Source organism: Sander vitreus, chromosome 18 (assembly GCF_031162955.1).
Source record: "Sander vitreus isolate 19-12246 chromosome 18, sanVit1, whole genome shotgun sequence".
Taxonomy (NCBI): Eukaryota; Metazoa; Chordata; class Actinopteri; order Perciformes; family Percidae; genus Sander; species Sander vitreus.
The window spans coordinates 7630823-7649711 of NC_135872.1; positions in this window are offsets into that span (position 1 = coordinate 7630823).

Consider the following 18889-nt stretch of genomic DNA (forward strand, 5'->3'; position numbering starts at 1 on the left):
GGCAGAAATTTGTATAGACCGTTTTCCAACAGTAGGGGTCGGTATAGGCATGTGTAGCTAGTACCATGGCTGCATGTTGACAGTGCTCTCCATCCTCACATTAGTGTCATGTCTACACATCATTCCCCTCCTCTGTCTGATGATTAGCAGTAGTAGTAGTACTGACATAACTGCCTTCATCTGCCTAGTCTTGGACAATCATGGCAAGAGCTACACTGGTCAAAACTTGTTGACAGAGAGCACATATACAAAACAAATGCATTAGAACATCCGTTTCCCCGTAAAGTTATGGTTTTAAACTATGGTTTTCACACTTTGCATGATACCGCAGACAAATATCTTCTTGGCCCTTTTCTCAGTGGGCATTTCTATTGTATTTTAAAAAAAGTTAGACGTGCTTTTCAGTGTCCTTACACAAATGCACACACACTGATGGCAGCCATGAGAGGCACTGGCCTATCCATCAGGAGTGATTTGGGGTTCATCGTCTTGCTCTGTGACACTTTGACTTGTGGATTGGAGCCAGGAATCAAACCGCTAACCCTCTCCACTTCCTGAGCCATTATTACATCATATAAATATTATCTTATTCACCTACTCCTCCAGTTTAAAGCATTACTGTGTGTTAGGAACAGTTACACAAATTGCCTGCCAGTAATGCTGATGGATATCATGGGAGTGCTGACAGTTGTATTATTGTGCGGTTTCTCCATCTGCCAGTCCTAAAGTTAATGCAAACTTCAAAGCCTGTGAGTTTACTTAAAGATCCCCACCAGACGTATGGTTTTTCCCAAGAAAATTCAATAACCTGCTTAAACATTTTGACATAACGAGCCTAGTGCGACCACTCTCCCTGACCAGGGGCCTCGTGCGCACGTATCATTGCAATGTGAAACCAAAACTAACCGGATCAAATGTATACAATGTAACAAAAATGTGAACCTTGGTTTGGACGCTTAGGTGTGAAAAGGTCCTCAGAGTGCAGGAGTAGTTTTTAAATTTGAAGTTGTAACAGCTCTAATGTTTAAAAGGTACTAAGTCTGGTAGCTGTGCAACGAAGAAATTAAACATAAATGAAACACAACTGGTTAAACAGGTTAAATAATGGCAGGCCGCGGCTGAAAGTCATCCGTGCAGGAGATGTGAGACGTGGTTGCTCGCCTGAAATTATTTCAAAAATGTTGCATCAGCTTATATTTCATTTCAAAATTGCTCAATCAACAGGCCATATGATGAAAACTACTTTTACTCCCAACAAGATCTGCTGACTTCAAAGATAATGCTACTTGCTTAGAATTACAGACCAATCTGCGCACCAACTATATGATTATTTGTACCTTTTTTTTATTACATGTTGGTCATTACACCTTAATCAGGTCCTTCCCATCCACTGCTCTCTCTTTAATATCGAGTCTTCTTTGTTGACTGTATAGTGCGCTGGTTTTGTGTCATGGGCCATTGTATTTTCTGGTAATGGATGGGTACTTAAACAGGCTGAGATGCCTCAGGCTATGTTAAAGATTACTACTTCTCTTCTTTTAGTTTACATGGTCGTTTTGAATACCAGTAACTAATCCATTGTTAAGTCTGCAATTTGCACGAGACAATCCAATAGCCAAGATGCCTCTTTAATTAAAATATCTGCATTTGTAACGGAGAGATAACAAAGCAAACTCATAGATTACAGTAAGTCTCTACATAAGATTACATTCATTTTGTTATCCCAGGTCACCGTTTAAAAATAAACCAGCTCCCCATGAGAGAGAAACCTTCCTTCTTGCCTCCTTGTCTCTTTAGGTGTGTGTGTGTGTGTGTGTGTGTGTGTGTGTGTGTGTGTGTGTGTGTGTGTGTAGACTGTAAACTTACTGACCCTCCTTGCTGCAGCAGTAGTGCTCATCTCTGCATCGACTCCTTCTGTGGAGAAAATCAATAAGCAAGGATCAAAACAGCCACTGAAGGAACGAGTACTGTTAACACTATACATAAAGGCACAAATCACCCAACATGGGAACAAAAACACTGGGTGGAAGTCCTTTTCCCTGGTAAGTAAAAGTGAATTAGAAACTAAACGGACTATGATAATTTGATTATTTTGTTAGGAAAACACTGACAACTACTTTTTAAATAATCCAGGTCCCTGATATACAAAAAGAACACTATCAGCACAGGATGCAACTGTCATCTCAGCACAGTATTAAGTATTAGTATAAGTATTAGTATTAGGCTTGGTGTGATTTTATGTTTATATGTACACTGTAGAAGGTCTTATTTTCAAGTACGTTCATTAGCAGCCAAATGACAATGATGATCACTATATCAAACATTAAAAATGCATGAAACATTGAGAAAGAAGGCTACAGAATGACTGCAGTCAACTTACACACACACACACACACACACACACACACACACACACACACACACACACACACACACACACACACACACACACACACACACAAAAAACCTCCGATAGGCCTAATGTGAAGACATCAGCCTTTCCCCTTTCCACACATGCCTCTCACCTCTCAGCACTCTCAGCCCTCATCGCGAATGAGCCGCCACAGAGTATCTTTGGCTCCATGCCTGCTGGTGTCCATGCTACGCTGTCCTTATCAGGTGTCAGATGTGGGTTTGGTGTCACTGATGCCCAGTCCATTTCCCTTCACACCTTGCTTTTTAAGCTTCAATACGTTGACCAAAAAAAAAAAAAAATAATTAATGCATGGCACTCATCACTCTTAAATGCAGATTATAGCATTTCTTTACATTTTTTATTCATTAGTTTAGTATTCTTAAGTTCAGAGGAGGCCCAATTGTTTTTTTTAAGATTATTTTTTGGGCTTTTCTGCCTTTAATTGATAGGACAGCTAGGTGACAAAGGGGAAAGAGAGGGGGAAGACATGCAGGAAATCGTCACAGGTCAGATTTGGACCCTGGACCTCTGCATCGAGGCATAAACCTCTCAGTATATGTGCGCCTGCTCTACCCACTGAGCCAACCCGGGCCACAACATAAAATAGTGTAGCATAAAAGATTTGTTTGGATGATAGTGGAGCAGGACCAATTCTAGTCTCTAAGAATTCATGAACACATCTACCACATGACTACAGCCATCTATACTGACCAAATATATCAGTCAATAGTTGTCGGTCTGAAGTTTGGTTGCAAATGTAACGTTTGTGGTTTATGTTTGAGGCAATATTCACACAACGGATGCAATTTTATCACTGTTCTGAAAAAGGTAGAATAGGTAGTGAGTATGGCTTTACGGTTTGTAAAAACATTGTTCAAAGAGAGAGCATGGCCAGCGGTTGTCAAGCGAGCTAGAGAGTGAATGAAGACAGGGAGCGCCGGATAAAGCAATGAATCAGAAGAATGGAAGACTCTTCTTATATTGTTTCACAGCGATTATGTTCTGAAGCACAAATAAACACAACCACACCTCCGCGAGAAGGTGCGGCATTGTCAGATTATGAGTGAATGCAGAGCTTCATTCTGTGGGTTTGTGTCAGTAAAACATTTCCTACATTTCATTACATATGTGCCTGCACACTGGGTCAATGACAATAAAATTGAACTGAAAAACTTGTGCGTTGATATAAGACGCTGAGGGGCAAGGCAGCAACACAAAGTTGGATTGATCTGTGTGTGAAGACAGCAATCACATCACTGAACTAAAGAAATGCTATGATTTTCAGGCTTTGCTTGTGAGGCCAATGCTAATGTTGCTGAGCTGAAAATGTCCCATACTGGGCTGTCTGCAGAGTTTGGAAAGTCCCAAAGCCAACCGTGGGAATATGGGACATGAAAGCTTGTGTCTCAACACCGGGATAAGTGAATGAACAGTTTAGATGCAACGTTGTCTCCTCAGCAATACTGGCAATTAGCTAGTGATAAGTGGGCAGGAAAGGCAGCAGACAGTGTGTGAATGTCATCAGAGAGCTTGGATACAACATAGTGGTCTCAACAGAAAAAGGATCAAGAGCTAATGGTGTCACACGCTATGCTGGGGCTATTTTTGGCCTTTATTAAACAGGACAGCTAAAGACTTGAAAGGGAAGAGAGAGGGGGAACGACATGCAGGAAAGGGCCACAGGTCGGGGTTGAATGTGCGGCTGCTGTGTCGAGGAGTAAACCTCTATATATGGGCGTGCGCTAGGGCTGGGCAATATATATCGATTATATATTGATATCGTGATATAAGATTAGATATCGTCTTAGATTTTGGATATCATATCGTAATATGGCATAAGTGTTGTCTTTTCCTGGTTTTAAAGGGTGCGGTACAGTAAAGTGATGTCATTTTCTGAATTTACCAGACTGTTCTAGCTGTTTTATTATTTGCCTTTACCCACTTAGTCATTATATCCACGTTACTGATGAGTATTTGTCAAAAATGTCATTGTGTAAATATTTTGTGAAAGCACCAATAGTACAGTATCGAAATCGAGGTGTTTGGTCCAAAATATCGTGGTATTTAGTTTTCTCCATATCTTCCAGCTCTAGTGTGCGCTCTACCAGGTGAGCTGAAATGAGATGTTTCGTACAAAAACCTGTTATCTGAAAAGTAAAGAACATTTGGTCAAGCACACTGACATTTCTGAATATGGGCTGGTTTCAAAGGTCAGGTTTGAGTTATATTGTCATCATTGGGTGGAATTTTCTCCCTTTGATGTTTCTCCAAGGGTGACTATTTATATAGCCACCACTTGTTGTCTGGAAGTGCAAGCCTTTGCTGCTCCGCCAATCCCCACTGTACACAAGCATATAAACACGGCCCGGACTCACAACACTACCCTCCTTATCGACAGGAACCCAAAGTTCCTCCAGTGGAAATGTCTTTGTTCCCCCCAGGCTGCCACACAATGAGTGCAACTCTCTGGAGTCGGCTGAAGGCACTGCAAGTTAAGGCCTTCACTCATTCCACACACAGCACAGCGAAGGAGCTGACCTTGGCGAGAAGCTATTAAAATTGTTCTGCACTGAACACGCATATGAACAGTCACCTTGGCACACAAAAACACACTCTTGCATTCAGCAAAACATCTTTCAGTAATAGCTTCTAGCTTAAAAAGAAAGGGAGGTGGGTAGATAGACAAATTACTCACTGAAGACAGAGGTACATTTTCTATTCATCATCTATCTAAAGTAGGGTTGGGCATCGTTTTGATTTTAACATTTCTGATTCCAATTCTTCATTTTGATTCCGGTTCTTATCGATTCTCAATTACGATTCTTTGAGGGGTGGAGTTGAAAATGGGTCACATGCTTATTACACAGATAAGAGGACATTTTTTATCTTTATTCAATGGTGATTTACAGTTTTACCAGGCTTTTTCAGGCACACTTTAGAGCGCCGCTTACTGTGCTCCATGGCTGCAACACAACAAGCGCCTGGCCGCTACGGAAACCAAAACAAGCGCATGTTAAATTTGGGACCAATAAATCGGAATCAAAACCACATTTTCCAATAAAGAAACGATTCCATGTGGCCGGGTTGGGTCAGTGGGTAGAGCAGGCGCACATGTACTGAGGTTTGTGCCTCGACCCAGGGGTCCAGGGTTCGAGTCCGACCTGTGACGATTTCCTGCATGTCTTCCCCCCCTCTCTCTCTCCCCTTTCTCACCTAGCTGTCATGTCGAATAAAGGCTCCATTGGAATCGTAATATCTGAAACAATTCCAAATTGGAACCGGTTCTCGATGCCCAATCCTAATCTAAAGTATGTATCCCTCTGTCGACCATATTATGTCACGTATCCATCTATCGACCCTTGATCTACGGTGCCATATCATATTCTAGGGATGCAACTAACAATTATTTTCATCGTTTTGATTAATCTGCATAGCATTTTCTCTAATAGCTTCAAACGTAAGTTTTCTTTAAGTGCTGTGGATAGAGACTTAAAAGTAGTAAATAACTTTTAAGTGTTAAATTTGTACACTTTAATTCAAAAATGTGTGATTAATTTGCGATTAATACATATTTTTATCGATTTGACACACCTAGTTTATGCATTTCTGTATGCATTACATAAAATACATATGACATACTTTTACATAGTTTGTACATACATTTATATTTGGTTTATAAAAACTTTATGTAGCTATTGATACAGATCAAATTGTACACACATTAGCATAGATGCTACAATACAACCAACTGAAAATATCCGTTGGCCTACAGATGAAATTGGATGAGAAGGAATACCAAAGGCAAGTCCATAATGTATGGGCAGGACTGCATTTATTTAGCTCTAATTATGCGGTCACCATGATAGATATAGATACTTTATTGATCCCCAAGGGGAAATTCAAGAAGTACAGTGTGTCAAATCAACAAAGTGAGTATAACTGAAAACTTAATCTAAATATTTGTTCTGACATGTCCGCCCCTCCCTCAGGTACAAGGTGGTGACCGATTCACCAACTCATGCTCTGAAGAATGTATAACCTCATACATACATACAGACATACAGTATCAGCACAGAGGCAGACAAACATACACACAAACATTTTCCCTAATGATTTGCCTCACGGCAGCAGTCACTTGGAACTCCACAGAGGATGAACTCCTGTTACAGTTGGCTTTTCATGATGCCTTTAACCGCATTACTCTCCCCTCTCAAGTCTAGATCCAATTTCCTTATCAAACAAGGTAGCACACACAGCCATGCTGTGACAATGCTGCCTGCCTTTAATGTTGTAAAAATAAAAATGTTTTTCTGGGTAGGTGGGAACAGGAACTCAGTCAGACAGACAGACGGGGGGAGGAAGGGGGGAGCAGTGGGTGAGTGGATAACTCACTTGACTCTGGTGGTGTCTGTGCGTGTAGTCCTCATAATAATAAAAAGATGTAGAAAATAAACAACTTTTTTGTCAGTCCTCATCTGTTCAATTAGGTTGTTTGGGATTAGGACTCAGGTTATGGGTTATAATAAGGATGTGAATTAGAAACAAATTAGGTTAAGGGTGAGGGTTAGGCCTGTTCTCAAGGGGTCAAAGGAGAAAAAACACTTAACTTGCTTTGGCCAAACTTGCCAATGGCTGGGGTGTTTTTCTTGCTTCTACCTAGCTGACATTTGAAGCTAAAATGATTAGTTGACGGTAGGGCTGAACGATTTTTGAAAATAATCTAATTGCGATTTTTTTCAAAAATATTGCGATTGCGATTCAATATGCGATTACTTTTTATAGCTCTTTGTCTTCTGTATTATTCAACAAAGACAAGCAATAAATCATTGTATAGTATGAACAATACGAGATTAGATAGATTAAACAAACTGTTCTTTCCTGGAGGCCAGGCCTGGATGTGATGAAGAAATTAGGTGATACATGAATTTATATGAATGACATCTTTTATTTAACTACTTCAGTCACAGTAGTATATTGAGCACTGACCAAGCCTGGTGGAAACATTCATATGAAAGTCAGAAACAAATCACACAAACTAAAGTGCAGATTGCAGAAATATAAAAACAAATATGTGGCTTTACCACACTTAGTAGTACTTACATTTAATTATCATTTACTGTAATAAACATATGTAAACATGTGGATTGCACTTTTTAAACACTGTCTTTGAACTTTACTAGACAGTTAAATAAGTAAAAATATAGTATATACAGTATATACAACGGTGTATTTTTTTTTACAGCGCACACAGAGGAGCTGCCTCCAGTCCCTCCCTCCCCTCATGAAGTTGCGCGCCGCGTGCATGACAGCGTCAACATTGCACTCACACTCAGAGACAGAGAGGCTATCGTTACGTTAGCAGTAGCATGCTGCTGCTGGTCTTGCCGTGGGATTAACTGTACTAATAAAACCGTTGAAACAACGCAGCCACGCTGCTGTGAAAGCTCCCCGAACGTCATTTATCAGAGTGTGGTTGTTACCCCTCCCCGTGGCAGTCTCCTCCACTCTATATCTTATAACGGAGCTAGCTAACTGGAGCTAACTGCTAATCAGAGCTAATCGTTGCTAACCGAGCCTTCATTTCTGCGTGCCTGTATCCATTAACTGCATGTGTGGACTCGAGCCCGAATAAAACCCTTCATTTTATTAAAATGGCTGTAAAAGTTTTAAACTACAACTCAGAGTTGTTTGAATGACAGAAATCTGCTCAAGGTACGGCGTAGCGTTAGCGTGCTAAGTTGATGCTTTCTCTGCGGGTGCAGACTGATTTGCTCTTGCGAGTCACGTGACCAAATAGCAGCCTTTGCGATTAGGAAATCGCGTCTTAACATATCGCGATATTATCGCAAATGCAATTAATCGTTCAGCCCTAGTTGACGGATTAATACATTAGTTAACTGACAGAAAATGAATCAACATTTTGAATTTCAGCTGACAATTCAAGCAAAGTCCAGCTTCTCCAACATGAGGAATAGCTGCTTTTCACTGTCTAATAGCACTATCAATTTCTGTTTTTACAAACCCCAATTCCAATGAATTTGGGACGTTGTGTAAAACGTAAATAAAAACAGAATACAATGATTTGCAAATCATTTTCAACCTATATTCAATTGAATACACTACAAAGACAAGATATTTAATGTTCAAACTGATAAACTTAGTTTTTTTGCAAATATTCACTCATTTTGAATTTGATGCCTGCAACACGTGCCAAAAGAGCTGGGACAGGGGCATGTTTACCTGTGCTGGCCAACAAGCAACTTAATGAAACACACGCAAATAGACAAAACACAAGCAAATTAAGAAAACATCTTCATAAATTTGACAACACATGCGCAGCATTTAGCAAACGCGCTGCAAATACACACAACACAACCAAATACACAAACGTGCTGCAAATACAGAAACGATACAAAAAGAAGAAAAAGATAGACTACAGACTCTGTACTACATTTAACAATTACTTATTAAACACTAAACATTAACTTTAAATAATAATATTTAATAAATACCCAGCTTTTCAAAATAACAGTTGCAATGTGCAATTTTAAGCTCATTAAACTATTTTTAAAAAGTGTGCTATAACAGTGTTACTCGCATTTTTCCCATTATCCTCCGTGACACGCTCTCTTCCACTTCGGCTGAAAACTCTTCTCCTAAACAAACAGCTCTGAGATAACAGAACTAGGCCATAGCTTCACTCACTCAAAGCAGATAGTATGCGTGAAATAAAAACAGGACACGTAATTTCACTGTGTAGTGTTTAACTACGCTAACTAACCGTGTGTTGTGAACCGCGGGTAGTGATTAAAAAATAAAACAGACAGCAGCTGCTGCTTGAGAATCCATGCGCGAGAGGTGATGATAGTTCCATTCACTTCGTTGAAACAAGAGACGAAAGCCTCACTGATGTGAAGAACAGGACAGAGATACATATATAAATGCTCTCTGCCTGTCAAATGCCAACGCTCCGGTAAGTCCACTCACCCCGTCTCTGCCCGGGCAAGCCCCCGCCGCCCGTACATTTGTTGACAAACTCCCACAAACAACACGCAACGGTGAAATGGCGATATATCCCTTTAAATGTGAATAAACGACAGTTACACTCACAGCCAGCAAATGCTCTTTCCGTTGTGATTGGTGGTATCTTGACAACTCGCCATTACCTTGTTTCCTACAGACTGTGTTGATGTGACTTGTACATTACAGCCACTCAAACAGGACAGAGTAATACAGCAGATTTATTTATTTTTTTGATGACTTGGTTAAGAAGGCAGGCGCGTGTTGTTAAGGCGGCCACCTTAACTGGAAAGTGCTGCGAGAAACCCTGGTGCCATTGTTGTCCCGCGTCCCGTTATTGTTTTCCTAAACCCAACCATCCGGTTCTTCTTTTCCTAAACCCAACCAGTCCGCTGTATACGGCGTAGACATACACGTGGATAGCTCAAAAGTGGCGTGTATGTTTACGCAAAGTCATGATGTCACGTTGAAACGAGAGAAAACATAATTCAAACATAGGCTATGTTCACAACTAGAGATGCACCGATTGACCGGCCGGTGACCGGAATTGGCCGATTCACGTCATCGGCCATGACCGGCGACCTGCCGGTCAGTCTGACATATGCCGATTTTATGCCGGTCAAATTCACTCAGGCGCCGCATGACTTACATCGCGCAACATCAGCACCACACGTGCACATGCAGGGTTTCCGCTATATGCATGTAGCAGCGGCGCACTGCCGCTCAATCAGCTGTTTATGAAATGTCATAAAGTCGTAATTATACACGGCTCGAACAGTCAGCCGCTCTCTCTCCCCTCTGAGCCTGAAAAACTGGAACATGAAAACCGCACTCACGCGGGTCCCGTGAAATACGACAGCTACATTTTATCGGAAAATAGCGTTGGGCACACTAACTTTGATGAGTTTACTGTTTATCAGACCCCAGATGAGACAAGAAGCTAACGTTAGCAAACGCTGTGGTCCCTCTGCCTCTGACGCCCCGCTGGCCGCTGTAGGAGACAAAACACAAAAAAGAAGAAAAAAAAGAGACGCTGTATTCCTCCGACACGCTGTATTAACGTTACCGTTTAAAACTCTTTCCAGGTTAGTGGGGATGCGTACCGCTCAAAACAAACATTAAAAACGTAGTAATCTTCCCTCAGCGTTTAGTTTTGTTGCTAAACTGTGTGTAAAATGAGCAGTGACGATAAATCATCGTTTCAGGTAACGGCACTCTAGGGTACCGTCTATTTGCTGGATTGTTCCGAGGTAACTGTCTGTAGCTAACGTTAGCAGACAAGCCCGTTGACAGTAGTGGTGTGCGATACTGCAAAACTTGGTATCGATCCGATACCAAGTAAATACAGGGCCAGTATCGCGGATACCGATACGATACCAATACTTTTTAATAACTTAGGTGGATGCATCATCAAATTGCTAATGCTGAATGAATTGAGTGGTTTTGTGATTTTTCCTTTGGATTATTAATACATTAAAACCCAGTACAGAATGTTCATATGCTTATAAATTTGTTGTGTCGACACTGTATCTTACAACATTTTTACAAATTATACAGCTTGCCATTGTTTCATTTTTGGCCTGAAAATATATCCACACAGCGCTCCTCTTCCTCTCTGCCATTCTTCTGCTCCGTCTCTATCCTGCTTGTGTGTGTGTGTGTGTGTGTGTGTGTGTGTGTGTGTGTGTGTGTGCGCTGCTGGCCGCCGCCGTGCCTGGCTGCTTTCTTGCTTGGCGCCGCTAAGTCACCTGACGGTACAACATCAAATCACAAGAGGGGGGAGGAGGAGCAAAGTGTGTCTGCTCTGCGCTGTGACAGGAGTGGCACTTACACAGACACAGACAGCCAGGTCGCAGTGCATACTGGAGAGAAACTAAAACTAAAGTATCGATCTCATTGCACTGGTATTGATCAATATCAATACCAACATTGGTATCGATATTATCGATATTTGGATCGATCCGCCCATCAGTAGTTGACAGCAACGGCAGCGTTCATTCAGGTAACGTTACTGTTGACGTTCAAACAGGCCTGTGTGTGCGTGTTTTGAGAAATATCTTTATACTGCAAGGCTATATTAATTTTATTTGTATTTGTTATTTATATATTATTTTATTGCCACTACCTGTTTTCATACATAGAAGTTTAGTTTGCTAAATATATCACATTTGCTTAGTTGGATATTGGATGTGAAAAGAAGGAAATGGTTCTTTCATAACGTTGCACTTTAGATGTGTGTGAATTTCCCACGCCAGGAGTCATTTATATAGTTCTATTTTATAGTGATTGATTATCTATTCAAAAAATGTTCTATGCAAAATGTAAAATTTTCTATTAAAGAAAAGATAGAAAATAAATATTTGTGTGTGCTGTAAAGTGGTTAGAAAATATGAAATTGGCTAAAATCTGTATCGGCTGGTCAAACTCAATGAAAAATCGGAATCGGCCTACAAATTGTAATCATTGCATCTCTAGTCTTAATGCCTAATTCAGATTTTTTGCTCAGATCCGATTTTTTGTTAGGCTGATCACGACCTTTTAAAATGTGGCCTATATCAGATTCCACTGTGAACCGTTTGCGGTTTCGAACTGACCCGCATGCGCAAAAGAACAATAACAATGACATCAGACGCAGCACGCTGTTGCACTAAAGTTAGGGAGGTTAAGGAGGAAGTAAGCAATTTTGCTTTTATTTCAAAATGTTTGTGTAATGGCAGCCATAACATTAATGAGCAGGTGCTGAGGAGGAGAAGAATGAAAAGAGAGCCAAATTGGCTATTTTGGCCTTTTGTGGGGTTATGGCTGCAAATTCACTACAAAGGTCTGTGTGACCGGACGACCGATTTGCACGTCAGGACCGCCACAGGCCTCCACCAGAGTTTCCTCTGGCTTCGCCCTCGCACGCGCTCACGCTCACGCTCCACCTCCCCGACGGTGCGGGCGAGACGGGCCGGGGGTGCGCCTGACCCCGAGGGACCGGGATCCCACCTCAGCCGGCGCGCGCCAGCCCTCACTTTCATTGTGCCACGGGGTGACCCTCTGACTCGCGCGCGCGTTAAACTCCTTTGGTCCGTGTTTCAAGATGGCTCGGGTGGGTTGCCGACATCCCCGCTCTGGCGACGCGACGCGGTTGGGGCACACTGAGGACAGTCCGCCCAGGTTGACAGCTGCAGGGGGAGCAGGGGGCCCCGCCTCTCCCGGCGGGGAGAGAGGGCGCAGCGAGGGTTATTGAGGTAAAAGTCGCATCAAATCATCCTTGGTTGTTCACACTGCCGCACTGAAAAAAAATCAGACCTCTGATGACATCTGGTCTGATTCTCTCTCTCTCTCTCTCTCTCTCTCTCTCTCTCTCTCTCTCTCTCTAGTTAAAACTGACTTAATGCACTATAGATATCAGCTTTAATGATCTTTAAGGGAAGGTGGGTCCACAGCAGGTCATGTTTTCCCTCCCCCCTGGTCCCCAGCAGCAGAGAAACCGTCTGTCTGTTAGAAAAGCATTGGCCACATGTTCGTCTGCAGGATAAAAGGTCTTCCTTATTAAGTCAGCTGTCACATTGGGAACCTTGCCAAGCAACACATCCATCCACCAGCTATTCCCAGCTGTGCCCTTATCACTCATTGCCAACACAGAGTCCTAGCATGACCTCACACAACCTTGATTAGGGATTTTCTCCGCAATCCAAATTCCTGCCAACACATACAATCCAAATCTAGATTCATACATTTTGAAGAAGTCTAATTATTAAGCATCTTCTCTGGTGGGTCCTTACATGAATGAACGACAGTTGGAACAAAATGTAACTTGGATCCATAAGTTTTAATGGATGAAAGGGATTATAGGCCTTAAAGAATGCAATCAATTATCTTTAAGTGGGATTCCCCCTGTGACTTTAAATTATCCTTTCACTCAGGCTTTATAATTGAATTGATTGAGTACAGATGGAGTTGACCTCTGATCAGACATCTAAGGTCGTGTCTGCCAACTGTCAAGTTGAGAGAATTGATTTAAGTATCGAATGGTTTTCTGATTTTTTTTCTTCTAGAGAGTGTCAGTGATCAGGACCTTCAAATATGTTTGGTTTCAGTTCAGAACACTTTCCAAAATTGTCTTCTTATTTTTAATTATTAACTAAGAGTATTGTCAGTATATTTAATACTTACGGTGTCTTGTATCATATGACAGTGTATTTCCACAACTGTGACTGGTATCATACATCTGTGACTGAGACGCCTACATTGTAAGGCTGTTTAAAAGGGAATGCAGGAAGTTCAATAATTGTCTCAGACTTATAAAATTGAGCTAAACATCAAGCCCCTACATGCTGCAGTTAATCTAATAAAATAAGAATCATAGACAAATATATGACTGCTGCAATAAACTATTTAAATGTGAAGAAAATGTACAAAACATGTATTGTCATTCAATCTATTCTGTGGAATAAAAGCTCATTAAATGTAAAAAGTTTGAGATGTGGATCAGAGCTACGATAGAGTTTCACTATGTGTAATGTGCTAAATCACTTTCTATTCAGCATTACTGTTCAACAAACTGGCTCACCTGCTGTATACTTGGCATGGCTTAAGGCAACATATTTCTGTGACATGCCCAAACTAACCAAGGAATGTGTTATATTACATTCATTATGTACTCATAGTGGGCAAACCTCAAGGCTGAGTCACATAGGAGGGGTTCCAATATGCAAATATAGGCTTAAATGTACAGTAGAAAGTACAAAAATATTTGTGCTTTTCCCCATTACCAAAGCCTAATCCACACTAACATTCACACTACTATGCTAGCATCTCCACTCAAGGTCCACTTACTCGCTTGTTCTTCATCAGCAGCTCTAGGCAGTTTGCCATGTTGTGAATTGTACATTTTCTAAATTATTTTTTCCTAGTGGTGTGATGAGACTCTCAGCTCATGAGACGAGACACGAGATTTGGTTCACAAGAATTAGACGAGAAGAGATTTGCCCACACTATTTTAAAGAGAATTTCAATTAAGAAATATGACTGGAAAAATAGTCTTTACTCAGAGAACCAAGGTTACAATTTAACCAAGCGTTTCATTGCAGTAAACAAGGAAGTAGGCTGCTCTTGTATTGATTTAGGACCATTTTAAGATGAGGGGAGAACATTTCTCTTTGTTTAATATCATTAAAAGTAAAGTTAGGTTTTGCTTTCTGCTTCCGACTCATTTAAAAAAAAAGACAGAAAGACAGCGATCTGCGCGAGTCAGCGCCACACTGAACTACACGCTGCAGTCCATGTGGAGCTTTCGATCATATCACATGATCGTTAGTGGCAGAGGAACCTCAGCTTTTAAGTCATGAGGAGAGATCCTTAATGTTAAAAAAAACAAACATTTTAACATCTACAATTTCATGATGAGTGGGCAAATTCCACCTGCTGATAAAGATCACGGTATATGATCGAAAGCTCCAGAACAGCTTCTATGGAAGACTCGTGGTGAGATTGTTTACTCAATTAGGTTTTTAACTGTTTTTCAAAAAAATAAATTTAAATAAAAAAAAAAAAAAAAGTCAACTTGGGATTGTGATTGACATTTTCTCCATTTCTGCCATTTTATGAAATAAACCATTAATCGAATAATTCAGAAAATAATTGGCAGGTTAATCAACAATGAAAAAAAAAATAAGTTGCATTCCTACTCAGCAATAGGGGACAAGGCGTACTGAATCGCTGTATCAAATGTAAATAAAATGTTAGGCCTAACATTAAACATCTGGATTCCGTGTCATTCTATCTACATCAAATCACAACCTCTCATTATCTAGGTGCTGCTACTACCAACTGTCCACCTACGTCAAACGCAAAACAAGATGCAACAAGTTCTCAACTCCTTAGACCTAAATCACTGAATTTCAATGTGCTGTGTTTTTTTTCCATGGTAATTAAAGAGTGTTACTATAATTTGTGTATCTTACACAACATACAGATATGTTTCTAAATGGGATATGAAGATTTAATGATATACCAAATGATCCAACAAATAATATATTTTTGCACAAGGATCTATGATTATTTGTGTATGTAATAAAACGTGGCTTGTGATAAATAGATAAAAAATGATATGAGTTCTAGGTTAACTAGGCCTATGTAAACTCCAGAATGAAAGATGCAATTGTTAAAATATGTTTGTGGAGAAAATGTTAATGTGACTACATATCCTACTGTTCTTGTGACAAAATTAATTTGAAGATTCCCATGAGGCCAATATGACTGTTAAATAAATGTCAATGGACATGTGTGCAAGACAACACACACACAACAACACAATGTTTGCATCCTGCACTCTGATGAAGGCAAATTAGAAATGTTTGATGAATAAAGACTAAAGCATGGTGTGCTGGAGAGGAGTTCTGCAATGTGTTTTAATTTTGATTGACTTACAATACCCAAGGCAAACATACAGTATTATAAACCTGGTTTACAAGTGTGCCTATAGAGCTTAACAGCGACCACCCACTTTTTTAACGGCTCTGGTTCCGGAAGTGTTTTTCCCCATTCAATTGTTCCATTGACGTTTCAAAAATTGCTTAAAAAAAACATTTTTAAAAACGGCAAAAGGTACAAGACTGTACAGAAACTATCATAGACTTTAATGGGAGAAGCTCACTCTAGCCGCTCGCGGTTTCGGTAAACAGCGACTTGGACCAATCAGAGACGTCGCTGTTACGCTTAGGATTGCGGGTAGTGTAATATTTCTACATAAGGGGTACGTCCCAAAGCCCATACATTGCATCCCCGACACCTCCACTTGCCTCCCTTCCTCGCGTCTTTGTCCCTCCCACCGAGGAGGCCCGGGAGAGACGTTATTATTAGAGACGATATTGTGGTGTTGACTATTGGTGCGTTCCCAAAATATTTACACAATGACATTTTTGATAAATAATCATCAGTAATGTGGATATAATGACTAGGCAAATAATGGGTAAAGGCAAATAATAGAACAGTTTCAACAGTCTGGTAAGTCAGAAAATGACATCACTTTACTGTAATGCAGCCTTTAAAACCAGGAAAAGACAACAGTTATACCATATAACGATATTACGATATACAAAATCTAAGACAATATCTAGTCTCATATCACGATATCGATATAATATATATTGCCCAGCTCTATTTAGTATTATAGATTACACTACTCAGTAGTAATGTTATACAGTTACAATTAGTTTACCTTTACCAGCTGCTAGATTGCACATAATGCATCCATTACTATTATTACCATGGTGCATTCTGCATATTGAGTAGGCTACTTTGATTGAGTATATGTTGATGCTAATACTTACTGTACTTTAAAAAAAAAAAAATGTTGCAACTTTTATGTCGGCTACATTAAGTAAAAAGGTACTTCTCCCGCCAATGTGCATAGCAAAAGGAATAGTATGGTAGTTAGTAGGCTAATCATATTTTGCAACACACTGTAAATCAACAGCATGAAAGCATCACAATGCACCTGCCAAATACGCCCCGACAAACCATAATAATAACAAAAAGTCTAATTTCCTATAAAAGATTATTTAACAACCAATGCATGTGCAAATACTGCACCCCACAAGCAACAAAATTAGTGCCATGAGACGCCAAGACTCAAGCAGAGCTACCAGAGAACAGTCAGCAGCATTGCTATCTTAAGGCTTAACCTTACATAAGTAATCTTATGGATATTTAACCAAGCTCATTAACACGACTAAACAGAGCCAAAACATAGACTTACAATAGGCTTATGCATGTCAACACAAGCAGCATGCACTGGGTGGGTGGAGTGAAGCTGTGATCCGCGACATCTCAGCAGAAAGTCAATCGTTTGGGAAGTGTGGTCAGGTCAAAAGTAACGTTAGCGAGTGTAGCATAAGCATGACTATTTCTTCCACAATGCCGTGTTGAAGCAACATCATCAAACTTTAAGCAGGCTAGCTTGACTTAATAATAACGTTATTAAGTGAAGTGCCTCCTGCAGTGTGGGCTCCGACAGGTAAATTAGCCCGCCATAATTAAAAAGGTGCGGTGGCTAACCTAGCTACGTTACGTACATCCGCATCCGGCTTCTCTGCCGCCGCCATCTTGGTCCGGAACAGATGAGTGACAATAAAGCAATATTGCTTTATTGTCACTCAACTGTTATACGTCCATGCAATAGACTTTTGTGATGCTTTTGGATGTTCGGGGAGCTAAATGCTAAAACTAAGTAACATGGAATAACGTTTTACAGATGAAAAAAGAATTTTACATAAACAGTTGAACAAAACAAATGTAGTGCAGTAAAAGGTACAACATTAACATAAAATGGAAATAAGTAGTGTCTAAATGTACCTCAAAATTGTACTTAGTGCAGTAGCCTACTCCATTACCCTTAAAAGTATCAAAAGTATAAGTACTGGTAGGCCTACTGCAGAAAAAAAGGGGTCTCCTGTAACTGATAAAACGTTAGCCTAGGCCTAATTTTATATTAGCCTACATTATTAGAATGTTAAAAACAAGTAATACTAGTAATACATGTATTTCTTTATATTTGTTGTTACTTATCAATCTTATTTCATCTTTTTGATTTCCTGTAGGCTACTTTGATGGTCATTATTTTTTACATTTTATCTGATTCATTGTAAGACTGTGTTTTGTGGTAGGGGCCTACTGCTTTCTTGGCAAGGAATGTGGGGCAATTTCCTGGTTAAATAAAGGTATATAAATATTAAATTTGACACAATTTATTCTTTACTCAGAAAATTATTCATACTTCGGATAATGCTATATTCTCTCATGGACACCACTATGCTTAAGTGTTTTTCTAGAAAACAGATGTTGGTGCCATACTGTCCTCAGATATTGGGTTAACAATTGTCTGAAAACACAGATAACGTCAGTGTAGCTTTCTAACTCTGCACATATTTAGTAGCTTTTGATTCCGTTATACTGTACTATAACTTGCGTCAGAGTAGCTCCTGAGGCTGTTTTGCACCCACTGATGTCACTCATGCTGGGAGAGGTGCAAATTGACCTTGCATATCACTGTACAGGGTGTCGGGTTAGACTGCACACTGTCACTTGAGCGTGTACAGTACAAACAGACATGCATGGAATATGTGAAGGGAAACATAGGAAGGAAAACTACATGATGAAATCTTAAAAATGCAGTGTTGAGCACACCATCTTTCCATCTGTCTATGTAAACATAGGCCATATGTGTGTGCATTATATACAATATATTCACGATATATGAGGCGATGCTTTGTTTTCCCCCACCAGCTGCTAAAGGCCAGATTCTCACCAGAGATATCCAAACGACCATAAGTACACATGCATGATATCATGCCACTGCATGAATATGTGTGCAATAGTGTGTGTACGTGTGGACAAGTGCTGTGGCTGAAGTAGGGAGTTGATGCCAATTCACAGTTTTTTACCCTCCTCTGACCTTTGACTTTT